This window comes from Sapajus apella, unplaced genomic scaffold, assembly GCF_009761245.1.
Source record: "Sapajus apella isolate SASKATOON/1434 unplaced genomic scaffold, GSC_monkey_1.0 scaffold33, whole genome shotgun sequence".
NCBI classification, from domain to species: Eukaryota; Metazoa; Chordata; class Mammalia; order Primates; family Cebidae; genus Sapajus; species Sapajus apella.
The window spans coordinates 1936338-1952240 of NW_022436973.1; the positions used below are offsets into that span (position 1 = coordinate 1936338).

Consider the following 15903-nt stretch of genomic DNA (forward strand, 5'->3'; position numbering starts at 1 on the left):
ACAAAATAGCCACTAGAGGTCCTAAGAAGGGTGAAAACCAACTACCTGACAGTAGAGATACCTTTATTGAATTCAATCCGCAGAGACAAAAGAGGTCTTTACTGGGGGAAAATTATCTGGAACTACAGAATAGAAGAATTACTATTAGGAGGAAGGGGAACATTTTTGCTTTTATGCTTATGCACAGCAGCAGCATGTCACTTATCTGTATGCTTGCTAAACAATAACTTTAAGCCTTCTGGGGGTTCACAGTGTACGTCATGGTGTCCTCCTCTTGCGCCTGTGGGGATTTATGAGAAACAGGATTGATTCTGGACAGGTGTACCCAGCTAGTGACTCCCTGAAGTGTAACAGCTGTGGGGATGCTTAACAATGCCTGGTAGGGTACCTTCCACTTTGGTTGTAATTGATCCTCGGGGGTTCCTTCTTTCCAAGTTTTTGATAGAACTCTGTCTCCTGATTGCACGGGGGAGCTATTCTTTTCCTTTGTGAAAAAGGGCAATACCTTATTTTCATATTCTTGAAGGGTCTTTTGAACCAGTTCTAAATTAATATGAGTAAGCATTGTGTGTGTCTCCTCATCAAACAGGAGGTCTGCAGTGAAAAAAAGGCCTCCCATAAGCCATTTCAAATGGGCTAAGTTTTAAGGTTCCCTTCGGAGCCATCCTAATGCACAAAATGGGTAGAGAAGAGAGACCCAGGTCTCTGAGGTCTCTTGACAGAGTTTTGGTAATGTCCTTTTTAAAACATGATAGGCTATTTCTACCTTACCTAAGGACTGAGGCCTCTAGGAGGAGTAAAGATGATAGATAATGCCTAAGGCTGAGGAAACCTGCTGGATCACCTTAGCTGTGATGGAAGGCCTCTTAGCACTCTGCAAACATTTTGGTAATCCAAGGCTTCGGATGATTTGTTTAAGTAACAATGTGGTCACTTCCAGTACTTCTTCTGTTCTTGTGGGGAAAGCTTCTGTCCACCAGATGAAAGTATTATAAGTACAAGCAAATACTTTAGTCCTCTGTAAGGTGGCATCAGGGTGAAATCTATTTGCCAGTCTTCCCTAACGTATATTCGTCGGTGTTATACAGGTTCGAGTAGGGGTGAGGGTATAGAGTTCACAGGCCCTGTGACCCTTTTTATGGTCTGCAGTGGCCCCTTCCCCACAAATATCTGAATAGAGATTCAATTTGAATAGAGAATCTCCCCAAATTTGAGGAGTCATGGAAATGATTAATTATTTTCCATTGCTCAGCCTCAGGGAGAGTGTGTTGCTTTCTAGCAACCACCCTGGGGGATCCTTTTGTAAGCCTTCTGTCCTGCCCCTTTAATTTCCTCAGGCGTGTAGTTTGGCACCGCTGACCTGAATGGAGTACCAGGTGTTTGTGCAGCAGCCGGTAGTACCAATCTTCCTTTGGCAGTGGCCTCGGCTGCTATGGCTGGCAGGGCATTTCCTGTAATTATAGAGGTTTCTCACTTTTGGTGTCCCCTGCCATGAATAACTGCTTTGTCTTTTGGGAGTTGAGCAGCGTCTAAAAGTTCCAAGATCACAGAGTGATGTTTTACAGGGGCCCAGTCCTTCTTTTCATATGGTAGCATAGGCACAAAGTACCAGGAAGCCACATTCACAATCAGTAAATACACACACACACATATATACTCATACACACACACACACACACACACACACACACACACATATATATATATATATATATATATATATATATATATATATATATTTTTTTTTTTAGGTGGATTCTCACTTTGTAGCCCAAGCTAGAGTGCAGTGGCACAATCTTGGCTCACTGCAGGGCTCAAGCAATTCTCATGCCTCAACCTCCCAAGCAGCTGGGACACACCACCACGCCCAGCTAATTTTTTGTATTTTAGTAGAGATGGGGGTTTCACCATATTGCCCAGGGTGGTCTGCAACTCCTGAGCTCAGATGATCCTCCCGCCTCGGCCCTACCAGAGTGCTGGGATTACAGGCATGAGCCATTATGTCTGGCCAGAATCAGTAAATATATTGCCTCTTAAGTCTTTTCCCAATCAGAGGTCCTAATTAGAGTGATTAATTCCAGTTTTTGAGCAGAAGTCTGAGGAGGTAAAGCTTTGGCCTCAATAACTTCTTGTTGGCTAACCACAGCATAACCTGCCTTCTTTATTCTCTCAGGAATAAACTGCTCCCATCAGCAAACCATTTAACATCAGGGTTAGGCAGGGGCTTATATTTAAGGTTAGGCCTGCTAAAGTAGGTCTATTCCACAGTTTCCACGGTTCTTGGGACATGGAGTCCAGCAACAGGGTAGCAGGATTTAAAACCTGACACACTTTAAGGGTAAACTCTTAGGTGTAGAGTGGAAGGGTCTACTATTTAAGCAACTGACTCTCTGTTAGCCATTAATGTCCTTTTACTCTAGGAACTAATGTACTTGATTGAGTGGGAGAAGTGATGACATCTAATTTTTGTCCCAAGGCAGACTTCCTGGCTTCTTCTACCAATAGAATGGTGGTGGCCACAGCTCACAAGCGTCCTGGCCATCTGGCCACCACCTGGTCTAGCTGTTCAGAGAAATAAGCCCTGGTCTAGGATTATTCCCTAGCCTTTGAGTTAGAACACCCAAAAGCTGTCCCTTGTTTTTCGGCCATGTAGATGGTGAAAGGTTTTCTATGTTTGGGAGTCACAAAGCAGAGGCCGTTCCCAGATTTTCGTTTAAGGTTAGGAATGCCTGTTGGCAGCTTCCATCCCAGTTCAAAGGCTCGTGATCATTCCCTTTCAGAGCTTCATAGAGTGGTTTTGCTGTGACCCCATGCCAGGGAATCCAGATACAGCAGAATACAGCCATTCCCAAAAAGGTTCTTAACTGTTTCTTAGTCTGATGGCGCTAGAGTGCCAGAATGGTATTCCTGGGCTACTGTCCTTATCCCAGGAATGACCATGTATCCCAAGTATTTAACCTTTGGAACAGAAATCTGGGCCTTGTGGGGGAATAACCACTTCCCTTGTTTTCCCAAGAAATTAAGGACCTGAATTATATTTTTATCAGAATCATCAGGCCTGGAAATTAATAGGTCATCCACATATTATAGGAGGGATCCGTTCACTAAATGTAGTTCCCTGAATTCTTTTGCCAATGCATTCCCAAAGAGATGAGGACTGACCCTAAAGCTTTGGGAAAGGACATTCCAGGTAAACAGAGATGTAGCATGACCATCTGGATCAGTCCATTCAAAAGCTAAAATATGCTGGGAGTCTGGATGCAAAGGTATACAAAGGAAAGCGTCCTTTAAGTCTCATACCATGAATCAGTTAGCATCTTCAGGGACTTAGGTCAATATTGTATAAGGGTTGGGAACTACTGGGTGGACTAAAACTAATGCCTCACTAACTCCCTTCAGATCCCGAAGAAACCTGTATCCCTCACCTGGTTTCTTTACAGGCAGAATGGTAGTATTACATGGAGACTGACAGGGTTGTAATAGTCCTCACTTTAGAAACTTTTCTATCAGAGGCCCTCTTTTTGCTTCAGGTCTCAAAGGATTTTTTTTATCCATGGATAAAACATTAACAGCTCCATGAGAAACTTCTTGTCCCAAACAGAAGAGTCTACTTGAGAAGTAATACATAATGGAAGGAAGGTCTTTTCTTTATCTGTATTAAGTCAAGCACTTAGAGCTAGAAGTGGCGCCCCTTCCCAGCCTGTTGCCTTTTTGTGAGGCTTTCCAAATTGAACTGTGGACTGTAATTGGAAAAGCATCTTCCCAATAAAGGAATAGCACACTCAGACATAAGATAGAACCTGTGGGAAAACATATAGTCTCCCACAGTGCAACCAAGGGGATGGGTGAATCTCCTAATTTTTGGCTGGATATCAATCTTGTACCTTGTACAAGGTACAAGAGTTACCCAAGGCTCCTCTGTGGAGATGGTAAGGTGTCCAGTGGGAGTCATGGGGAACCTCAGGTCCCGTCAGTTCTCTGTTGTCTTGCCCATTACAGGTTTGGTTGGCCCAGGTTCCCCTTGGAACCTGAGGCAATCCCTTTTCCAATGGCCCTCTTGCTTATGGTAGGCATACTGATTCTGGCCTAGGGGCCAGCAAGTCCAGGGGCTGTCCTCTGGGCAGCCCAGACACCAATCTTACAACAATTCCTTTGTGATGCATAACCTTAAGGCAGCAGGTAGTTTAAGGCAGCCACTAACAACTGGGCTTTCTGGCTTTTTCTTTTGGTTTTCTCCACTTCCTCTGCTCTGTCCCTGTTGTTGTAAACCCCACTGGCCATGTACAAGAGTTGACTCATAGGAGTTTGAGGTCCCATTTCTGCCTTTTGTAACTTCTTCCTAATGCCAAGGGTGTATTAAGTAATAAAACGCATATCCAGGAAAGCTCACCTTTCCTGGGAGTTTGGGTCTACATTAGTATATTTTCTGCATGTCTCAACCAAACAGCCCTGAAACAGAGTGAGATTTTTGTCCTTCTTCTGAGTTAACTTCTCTAACCTTGTCGTAATTAACTGGCTTAACCACACATTTTTTTCATACCTCCTGTTAAACAAGTTGCCATGTGATTTCTGTGTTCAAGATCTTGGGAACCCCTCCGGTAATCCCATTGAGGGACCAGATCCAGAGCTGCATCTCCCCTCACATGATAAATGGCGTGGCCTTAGTTACCAGTTGCCACTTCATTTGCATATTCATGAGAAGTACCCAGAATCCTTTGTTTCTCCTTTACAGTATAGCAGATAGACAATAATAATTGCAAGTCATGCCAAGTTAAGTCAAAGAACATGATCAACTGAGCAAACTTCCCTGGATCCTCTGAAAATCAACCAGATTTCTCCTTGCATAAATCCAAATCAGACATAGAAAAAGGCAACTGACCAAGCACAGTGGCTCACACCTGTAATCCTAGTACTTTGGAAGGCCGGGACAGGTGGATCACTCTCAAAGTCTGAGCCCAGGACTTCGAGACCAGAGTCAGGCATTCCAGGATCAGGACAACAGGGGACCTCTCAAAATTAGAAAAGAAGGCATTAAAAGCAAACAAGGAAAGTGTCTTGCCTTACATTGAACAGAAACAATTGCCCAAAAAGCTAAAGGAAAGACCACAAACACAACAACAAAATAAATATAAAAGTAAAATATGGTGATTTTTAGAGACTAAAGAGAAAAAAGAAGGTCCAGGAGAAAGGGTGACAAGGACATGCCAGGTGTACTACCATTCTGGACACTCACATGATGGGGACAATGAACTACTAAGCCAGAGGCTCAGTTCCCATTTCCTGGTTCACCCAAAAAGGTTGATATTGAGGGGGAATGCAGGGAAGACTTACCTTTGCATAGAAGTCAAATGATGCCAATCTGTCTTAATTTGGGGTTTGGGTGAAGGTTTCCCTCAGCTCTCTTGTCCTGTGAGTTGCCAGGAAAGATGATGGCTCTGAAAAGAGTCCTTGAGGTGGAACTCTACAGCACAACCTGCCCTAGAGTTACAGCTCCATAATGTTACAGTTCCACAACTCTGATCTGCACTGAGTCCCTTTGTCCCATTCGCCTTATTTCCACTGTTTGTCCCATCTGGGTCAGCAGACTGATGCAGGCAAACCCTAGAGCTTAGCTCAGGAGGGTCCTTGGCTTCACCCAGGAAAGAATTCAAGAGTGAACCGACAGTGAAAGAAAGCAAGTTTATTTGAGCAACAGTGTACAGCCAAAAGGGGAAGAGAGTTCCCAGAATTACATAAGATAACTTCCAAGTGATTGCCATGGCATTTGTAAGCTGTCATGGTGCTGGTAGGAGTGTCTTATGCAAATGCATTATAATTGCTAGTCCTACCTGGCCTTGGCCAGTTTCTTTGCTACATACCATTTAGACCCCCACCAGTGCTCAGAAAACAAGTTCTGCTGATCTCCTATCTCAAAACAAACCAAAACATTAGTTGTGAGAATATTCTAGAAAGACAAGTTGGTAAGATACTGTAAAGACTTAAACAGAAATGTAACATAACATATAAAGAATGAAATAAGAAATAGCAAGGAAATATAGCAAAGACACTAAATCAGCGTAAGTTAAGAGTTAAATGAACCCAGAGAGCAAATGATAAAGTCCTTTAAAAAGCACTATGACGGAAAGAATGGGGTATTCCTGGTGGAAGGCTGATCTCAAACTCCTAAGCTCATAGGTAATGTTTTATTAGCTTTCCAGAAAGATTAAAAGATTATGCCAAAATATTCCCTTGAGAAGTGGCAGGTGTAAGAGGACTCTGGAAATCAGTAAGTAATCCAGCTTCAAAAAAAATAATTTTTAAAAAGGAGTCTCTTCTTGAGGAGAAATGGAGATCCAAAACAGATACGTTTGGGTGCATCAGAGGCTCCGACTGTTCTGCATGTGCAGAGGCAGAATCCCATGCAGTCTGGGCTCCAGTTGTCACTGAGGCCATTAAGCCATCTTTGAGCCCCTGCTGGGGGCCACACACAGCCTGAATCCTCTCAGGAGTGTACTGCCAAGCACTGGAGAGATTTAGTTTGGTTTTATTCTTATCATGATCATGTTTTATTAATTTATATTTTTCATTTCTCTGTAACATGAGGTCTATTTGTCATCCCTGAAATAACTTAAGCCAGATCTATACTGTTTTCACATATCATGTAATATTTGATGTCATTAAGAAAAGCCATGCCTGCTTTGGCAGCACAAATTCTAAAACTGGTACAGTGCAGAGAAGATTAGCACATAGTCCCTGTACAAAGATGGCACACAGATTCATGAAGCGTAAAAAAGAAAGAAAATGGCAGGGGGCGGTGGCACACACCAGTAATCCCAGCACTTTGGGAGGCCAAGGAGGGCAGATCACGAGGCCAAGAGATTGATACCATTCCTGGCCAATATGGTGAAACCCCGTCTCTACTAAAAATAGAAAAATTACCTGGGCATGGTGGCGCGTGCCTGTAGTCCCAGCTACTCAAGAGGCTGAGGCAGGAGAATAGCTTAAACCTGGGAGGTGGAAGTTGCTGTGAGCCGAGATTGTGTCACTGCACCCTAGCCTGGTGACAGAGCAAGACTCCGTCTCAAAAAAACAAAAAGAGAAAAAATAAAGTAAGAAAAGAAAAAGCAGTAAACTGGTGCATTAACAGTTAACTGTAAAAGGTATCACTTTGAAGGCAATCCAATTTATTACCCTTCTACATATCAACCTTACCACCTGATTCTAAATTTAAATATTTGCTGTTTACCAACAGGAAATTACAACTCCATTTACATGTGTCTCTGGGGAAAAAGCATGCAAAGAATAGCCACATCTTTATATATGCCAGGCAAATATCTGGAACAAAAGAGAACAATTCTGGAATCCCACATGACATTAATATTTTAGGAGTAGAGCACAAGATCCCCAAAGAACAACAACAAAAATCCCAAAACTTGACATTATAGAAAAAGAAATTACACACACGTCAATTTTGAGTAAGACAGAGGAATGTATCTCAAACTACTTGTGAAAAATAAGTTGGTTTTTGTTTGTTTTAATTCATTTACCAATGTTTTTGTGAAAGAAGAGTTTATTTCTAGAAAATAATAGTATTACAGTAAATTATAGAATGCAAAATACAAGCCTCATTTTTTAAAATTACTGATTCAGCATAAATAAAATCACTCTAAAATTGCAATAAAAGTTCCCAAACCCTTAGGCTCATTTCTATATTTACTTCATGGCAGACCAGATCACCAACCCACACTTGTTCAAGGACCATATTTTGAATACACTGAGATAAAACACCTAAAAATGGAAATCTGAAAACTCACATCCTTAATTCAGGGAGACTTTATTACATTACATGGGGTATGTGTGCGTGTGTGTGTGAGAGAGAGAGAGAGAGACTTAACATACAGGTAATTTAAGTTACAAAACATAGTAGTTAAACAAGTTCCCAAGAATCTGTCACCCAACTTAGGAAATGGAATCTGACCAATGCCTCAAAACATCTGTACTGACTTTTGCTGATCTCATTCCATCTTCTCCCTCGCCTGCCATGCCTCACCCCCACAAGCTACACAATCATTCTCATGACTTTTTCCCCAATTATCTTGCTTATTTTTATTGTTTCACTAAATATGTATGCATCACTAAACTATAGCTTATTTACTTGTGCTTGATTTTGAACATTGTAGAAATGGCATTGCACAGAGATGGCACACTTCCATGGTTTGCCTTTCATTCAGCGTTGTTCCTAAGAATTACCGGTATACATGGCTACAGTTCATTACCTTTTCATTGCAGCATAGCAGTCTGTTGTGTGAAGACACCACAATTTAGTTATCCATTTTCTCAAAGGCAGGCATTATGTTATTCCCCCTTTTTCAAATTCTATCTTGTCTACAAATGTGATCATTTCTTTCCCTCATTTTCTCTCTTCTCTGTGAAACTTAGTTAGTTATTGGATCTTCTGGGCTAAGCTCTGTTGATTTTTAAAATTTCTGCTATTATATTTCAAATTTTCCTTTTTTCAACATTTATTTTGGATTCAGGGGATTCATGTGCAGGTTTGTTACATGGGTATATTGCATGATGCTGAGGTTTGGGTTATAGATGATCGCTTTACCCAGGTAGTGACCATATTACCCAACAGGTAGAATTTTGAATTTTCTTTTTTTAAAAATATATATTTTATTGCACTTTAGGTTCTGGGGTACATGTGCAGAACATGCAGGATTGTTGCATAGGTACATACATGGCAATGTGGTTTGCTGCCTCCATCCCCCCATCACCCATATCTGGCATTTCTCTCCATGTTATCCCTCCCCAACTCCCTACCCACCCATCCCTCCTCTAGTTCCCCCCAACAGACCCCAGTGTGTGATGCTTCCCTCCCTGTGTCCATGTGTTCTCATTGCTCAGCACCGCCTATGAGTGAGAATATGCAGTGTTTGATTTTCTGTTCTTGTGTCAGTTTGCTGAAAATGATAGTTTCCAGATTCATCTATGTCCCTACAAAGGACACGAACTCATCGTTTTTTATGGCTGCATAGTATTCCATGGTGTATATGTGCCACATTTTCCTTGTCCAGCCTATTATTGATGGGCATTTGGGTTGGTTCCAGGTCTTTGCTATTGTAAACAGTGCTGCAATGAACATACATGTCCATGTGTCTTTATAATAGAATGATTTATAATCCTTTGGATATATACCCAGTAATGGGATTGCTGGGTCAAATGGAATTTCTATTTCTAGGCTCTTGAGGAAGAGCCACACTGTCTTCCACAATGGTTGAACTAATTTACACTCCCACCAACAGTGTAAAAGTGTTCCTATTTCTCCGCATCCTCTCCAGCATCTGTTGTCTCCAGATTTTTTAATGATCACCATTCTAACTGGTGTGAGATGGTATCTCCATGTGGTTTTGATTTGCATTTCTCTAATGACCAGTGATGATGAGCATTTTTTCATATGTTTGTTGGCCTCATATATGTCTTCTTTTGAAAAGTGTCTGTTCATGTCCTTCACCCACTTTTAAATGGGTTTGTTTGGTTTTTTTCTTGTAAATCTGTTTTATTTCTTTGTAGATTCTGGATATTAGCCCTTTGTCAGATGGGTAGATTGCAAAAATTTTTTCCCATTCTGTTGGTTGCCGGTTCACTCTAATGATTGTTTCTTTTGCTGTGCAGAAGCTCTGGAGTTTAATTAGATCCCATTTGTCTGTTTCGGCTTTTGTTGCCAATGCTTTTGGTGTTTTAGTCATCCTTGCCTATGCCTATGACCTGAATGGTTTTGCCTAGTTTTTCTTCTAGGGTTTTTATGGTGTTAGGTCATATGTTTAAGTCTTTAATCCATCTGGAGTTAATTTTAGTGTAAGGTGTCAGGAAGGGGCCCAGTTTCTGCTTTCTGCACATGACTAGCCAGTTTTCCTAACGCCATTTATTAAACAGGGAACCCTTTCCCCATTGCTTGTTTCTGTCATATTTGTCAAAGATTAGATGGTTGTAGATGTGTGGCATTGCCTCTGAGGCCTCTGTTCTGTTCCATTGGTCTATATCTCTGTTTTGGAACCAGTACCATGCTGTTTTGATTACTGTAGCCTTGCAGTATAGTTTGAAGTCAGGTAGCATGATGTCTCTAGCTTTGTTCTTTTTGCTTAGAATTGACTTGGCTATGTGGGCTCCCTTTTTGTTCCATAATATTTTGAATTTTCAAGGGCTTTTATTCTCTGTTTTTATTTTATTTATTTTTTAGACAGAGTCTTGCTCTGTCACCCAGGCTGGAGTGCAATGGTGTGATCTTGGCTCACTGCAACCTCCAGTTCCCAGGTTCAAGCAATTCCCCCATCTCAGCCTCCCAAGTAGCTGGAATTACAGGTGCATGCCATCACACCCAGCTAATTTTTGTATTTTTAGTAGATGCAAGGTTTCACCATGTTGGCCAGGCTGGTCTTGAACTCCTGACCTCAGGTAATTCACCCACCTCAGCCTCCAAATTCCTGGGAGTGCGGGCATGAGCCACCATGCCTGATTTGGATATTCCATTTTATAGCTTACTATTTCACAGTGTTCATAGATACCAGACTTACAAGGTTTAGGATTTTCTTGAAATTTTATTTTGCTTTCTGCAGTCTGTTTTCCTCTACTATGGCTGGTTGGGTGGTTGATTCACTTATGTCTCTGTCCTTCATGTTAGAAGCTCCCCTTTGATGTCAAGTGGTGCTAACCTATCTACTCAGACATAATAGTAAAGGAACCAAAATGGTAATTTCAAGTTTTTTGTGTATGGGTGAGGCTCATCTGCCAGTGGACTTCACAGTGGGCTGATCAGGTGGGGATCCAGCTCTTTCATTGGGGAAACTTTGTTAGTAGGTCTTTTCTCTTGCCCTCGTCAGTATCCCCAGAGGAATCTTCCATTCTTCTTCCTGGAGGCTATAAGCTTGTCTGCCATCATGCTGGCTGCTGAGCAGGAAAAGCTAGCTGGAGGTTTTGCCATCCACAGGTAGATGTCCACTTAGTGCCCATTTTCAGTATAGTGCCCTATTCTCAACTGTACCTGACATCTCCAACACTAGCATCTCCTCATTTGAATGTCTCATCCCCTCCCACTATAGGGGAGATAGTTGCCCAGCTTGTGTAGAAATGGGATAGACATCTGGGAGTCTCACTGCTCCTCAGACAGATAGCCAAGATGTGTGTCCTGTTTTCAGCCCCACCCCTTGAAGCTTTATCATTGTCTGGGGTAATACCCGAGGGTCATTGTGGCATGCCAAGGAAATCAAGGACATGGACACACACAAGGAGTGAGTTTCAGAGTGAAGGTTTAATAGGCAAAAGAAAGAGAAAGGAAAATAGCTCTCTCTTCTGCAAGAGAGAGGGGTGCCCGAATGGGACTTCTGGCTCATGGCAGAGTGCACAGGGTTTTATAGACAGGCTTGAGGAAGCGGTGTCTGATCTACATAGTGTCCCAAGATTGGTTGGACCAAGTGTGATGTTTATATAGCATGTGAGGAGTCCAGCCACCCCATCCTAATCTTCTTAGGCAAATGGAGTCTTTGCCTGACCAGGGCCATGTTGTCTGCTCCCAACTGCACACTTGGTTGGCAAGGAAAAGGGAAGACGGAGTCATCATTTTGAACAGAACCAGTCCCCAAGTAGCCCCTTTCCTATTGACACAACTGCCAGCATTCACCCATGCAAGCTTCTAGCCTGCTTTTCTACGTCTGCAGCTTGATTTTACTGACTGCTCTTTGTTAGAAAAGAAAATGATTTGGAGGCTGCTTTTCATTAAAAGGAAAACCTTACCAAGGACTTCCTTACCTTTCTAAATAATTCCTTTTTAACTCCTATATCAACCTCATCCCCATCTTCAGGGGTATTCCAATAGGCGTCCCTCAGTAAGAAATCTACCAGCTCCTTTTCACTGGGTACCACCCTCCTTTTCAGGTTTAAATTTCAACTTTCTCTGCTCTTCTAAGTAAATTACCACTGACTTGATTGATCACCCTCCAAAATTTTCTTGGCATTCGTAATCTATTTCTATATCCTCTCTAAAACTCTTTGTCTTTATACATTTAGGGTTTTTTTTGTTGTCATGTCTCCACTGTCATGTTGAGGCTTTGAGAAGGAAGAAGATACAAAGGCATATGTTTTCAATGTCGCTACCCATGATGCAGAGATGTTAGAAGGTGGGCAAGTACCTGAGGGGAGAAGCACAAGAAACTGCAGGCAGTCTGCGGGCCTCGCTCGATGTCTGCAGCAGCCTCTGGTTTTCAGGGGCCTCCATACCGCTGGCTGACTGTCTGACACAGTCGGTATTCAGTAATGTGGCAAGTCACGAGGAATGCTCTGCATGTGTATTCAAACCAGTGACACTTTCACAAAAAGCAGCTAAGGAAGGTGCTGTTGAATTGAAGAAAAAGAATCCACCTCAGTTCATGCAAGCAAAAATGTACCAGAAAAGCACTGACTGCCAAGATCTGGCTAACCCTCTTTACTGGAGTTAATTCTGGGGAAGGAGGAGAGGGAGGCAATCTTGAGGGCTGTTAAGAAATAGCCCCAGGGTAGCAGAGTTCATAATAGCAGCCCCAGCTCGGACTCCAGGAGTCAAGGTGGACATGACTCCAGCACCCACGGTTGAGTGCCTGAAGGAGGAAAACAGCAGATTTCTCATCCCCAGTCAGAGGGATCCCCATAAGGGTAGGACGTGGTAAATGACTACACCCACTACCTTGCTTCCAGTGTGGACAGAGAGCCCCAGGCAGGAGAACTGTGTCTCAAACAGGATGATAAGTTGCCACCTTGCCTCTGGCAAACCAAGGGCAGATGGGGCAGGTTCTGAACGAGGACAGTGTAGTAGCCCCCCTGTGTGCCCAGGGCTCTGAAACCCAGGGTTGGGGCATTTTCTTAGCGATAACCAGAGAAGCCCCTTTCTAGAAGGGGAGCTGAGCAACTCCACGTGGAATTTCTGAGAGCTGGACCCCTGATTTGATGTGAATGCTCACCCTTTTCTTCTGATGCTAAGCATCTGGCAACTGCAGTCATCCTGAGAGCTAAGTCATGCCAGATGGGAGTCAGAAAATGGGAGAAGAGCCTGGAAGAGTAGCTTTTGTCCTCCTGAGTTAGCAAGCTGACTCCACATCCTTTGGGAAAGCTGTTGCTCTTGTTTTTTGGTTTTTTTTTTTTTTTTAAGAGACAGGGTCTCTGTTGTCCAGGCTGGAGTGCAGTAGCGCTATCATAGCTCAATGCAGCCTCCACTTCCTGGGCTCAAACCCTCCTGCCACAATTTCCCAAGTAGCTAGGAGCACAGGTGCACACCACCACACCAGGATAATTTGTTTTTTATATCTTGTACTTTATGTAGAGATGGGGTCTCCCTTTGTTTCCCAGGCTTGTCTCAAACTCCTGGCCTCAAGCAATCCTCCCACCTCAGCCTTGCAAAGTGCTGGGATTACAGATGTGCGCCACCTCACCTGGCCAAGCTGCTTCTGCTTTCTACAGAGTGGCAGAACTCACATCAATGAGGAAATTGTTCACACCACTGCCTTTCCACTCATGAAGCTGAGTAAGGGAGGAAGGAAGGAAAGACTCAACGACAGACACTGTTGGTGCCTTGCCCATAGTCCCTCAGATCCCTGGACCATTCAGTGTGCTCATCAGCTTCCCATGTGCCTTCACTCCCAACTGCCTGCACCTGCATCTCTTGGTGGAGAGCTTGGGAATTAACATCCCCCTGGGACAGCCCTTAACAAATGACTGACAAACATGGGAATACAATCCTCCAGCTCTTGCTCCCTGGTGGGGGAAATTGGAAGGTGTCTCCTGAGTTCCCAGGAGAGACTAAGCCAAAGCAGCCCTCCCCGGACTCTGCCTACTGCGGCTCCTTTGCCTGGCCTTCTTTCCTTTCCTTTGCCTGCGAAAGTGGGTGGTCCCACTTTCCCACCCACACCCAAGCGGTTTTTTCTAGGAACACTTCGTAGATAAATAATTTTTATAGTAATCCTCTTCTCAGAGTCTGCTTCCAAAATCTCAACCTAAGACGCCCTCCTATTTCAGAGTCCTTGCTGGTTCATTGCTAGAAAATTGAAAAATCAAGTAGCCCTTTGTTTATCAGACATGTTAAGGATGCTGTGGGTGTAAGAAGGTAGACTCTGAGGTAAGGAAAGCGGGAAGACTTCAATTGTTACTTCAAATTCAAGGCAGAGAATTGGGCCTCTGAAGGGAACCTGGAAGTGGTAACAAGAGGAGGGAGCTGGGAGCGTGTGGTGGAAAAGGGTTGAGTAGGGTGTGAAATCTGTCTGTTGCACCGAGCCTTCAGCAAGGCTGCTGCTCACGCAGACTGTGTGGGTGTGAGGTTTGGGGCAAGGGTATCCAATGAAAAGGCTGCTTGGATGCTGCAGTGCAGAACAGAAGAATGGGATGGAAAAGCAAAGCAATCCTCCAACTGAACTCAGTTCGTGGAGACAGAAACTCTCAGCCAGAGAAGGACATTATCCACCATTAGCATGCCACACCCACCCACTCCCACCCCCTCCACCTCTCCCCCACCCCTCCCACGACACACCAATCCACCAAGAGGTTGAAAGGAATCAAATACCTCCCCTGAAATCTGGATTATGCATGCAAATGATCAACTTGAAATAATTATTGAAGGGTAAGTTCTAAAATCATCCTAAGAAACTATCCAAAGGCATCTATAACCCTAAAACAGGATTTCCTCATGATTATCTGTAAACAGGATCCTGCCGCAAACACAGGAGTTAATGGAAGGTGGGCAATGCAATTAGAAAGGATAAGCTAAGGCAGTGAATCCCACACACATAATGCCATAATGTAGGACTCAGAACAAAGCATCCTTCCCCCTACCCTATGACCTGAGCCCCTTCCTTGCTGGCCCAGCCCATGACAGAGCCAGCACAGCCCTGGGACTTCCTCCTCTCTCCCCAACCACCAGGGACTCTGCAGCCTGTGCTAATAGCCCTGCTTCTGCCTGCCCTCCCACTCCCCAGCCCTGCTGCCAGCTGCCCCCTCCATGTGGCCTGGGTCCTAACGGTGGATGCTCCAGGACCGGTGAGTTCTAACGAAAACAGGGAGCAGGGGACCTGCCTCTGAATCCATTCCTGTCTCCGACTCTTTCTCCCTTTCGAATCTTTATTCCACAAACATTGATTTGCCACATACTACTCAATAGTCTCTGTTCCTGTCTCTGTTTTTGTTTTTTTGTCTGTCTCTCCCCGACTCCATTCCTGCCTCTCTCCTTCTCCCTTCCTTCCTCTGTCTCTCAGCACATCTTTTTTTCCCTCTACCTATCCCTTCTCACAGTCCTGGCCTCTTTAAATTAAATTGGTCTATGTCTCCGAAGACAGATGACACAGCAAATTTGACAATGCCCACAGAAAGTAATGTGCCACAGTGCGGTTTGTACTAACAAGTTCACTGTTTTCTGCTATTATAAATAACCATGTGATGAACATTACTTAGATCTTCATCTACATATCTGATTAATTTCTTCAGGTTGCTGTAATCCCTAGATATGGTATTTTTAAATCAAAGAGTACAGACATTTTTAAGGCTTATTGTAGGTTTATTTGGAAAAATAGTTTTTACAGCAATGTCATACATGTAACTGGACTTCTTTAAGGTCATACAATTTCAGACTTAAAATGGGGTCACATGTTTTTCCAGGGTCCCCAGAGACTATCTCTGCAGATTATGGGATTTCTTAAGGACCTAATCCCCTTTCTGCACACTTAAATATTAATTTATCTATCAATTTGTTCATCAAGCCTAGTAATGACCCTGGACTGCACCTTGGTGATTTAGAGACTTTCCAAAATCATGGGCAACTCCCTCCTTTTGTGGGCTCAATTTTAATATTTGGTATTTTAAAAATCAAAAATAAAATGGAAGTTTTTGAGTACTATGAGACAGAATGTGATC

General features: G+C 43.3%; 1 non-coding gene across 1 annotated transcript; it reads left to right on the forward strand.

The window, feature by feature from the left end:
• The first annotated feature begins 6672 nt into the window (after positions 1–6672).
• LOC116563091 lies at positions 6673–6777 on the forward strand. The gene has a single exon (XR_004274219.1). It is a non-coding gene; the product is annotated as a U6 spliceosomal RNA (small nuclear RNA).
• The last annotated feature ends 9126 nt before the right edge of the window (positions 6778–15903 follow it).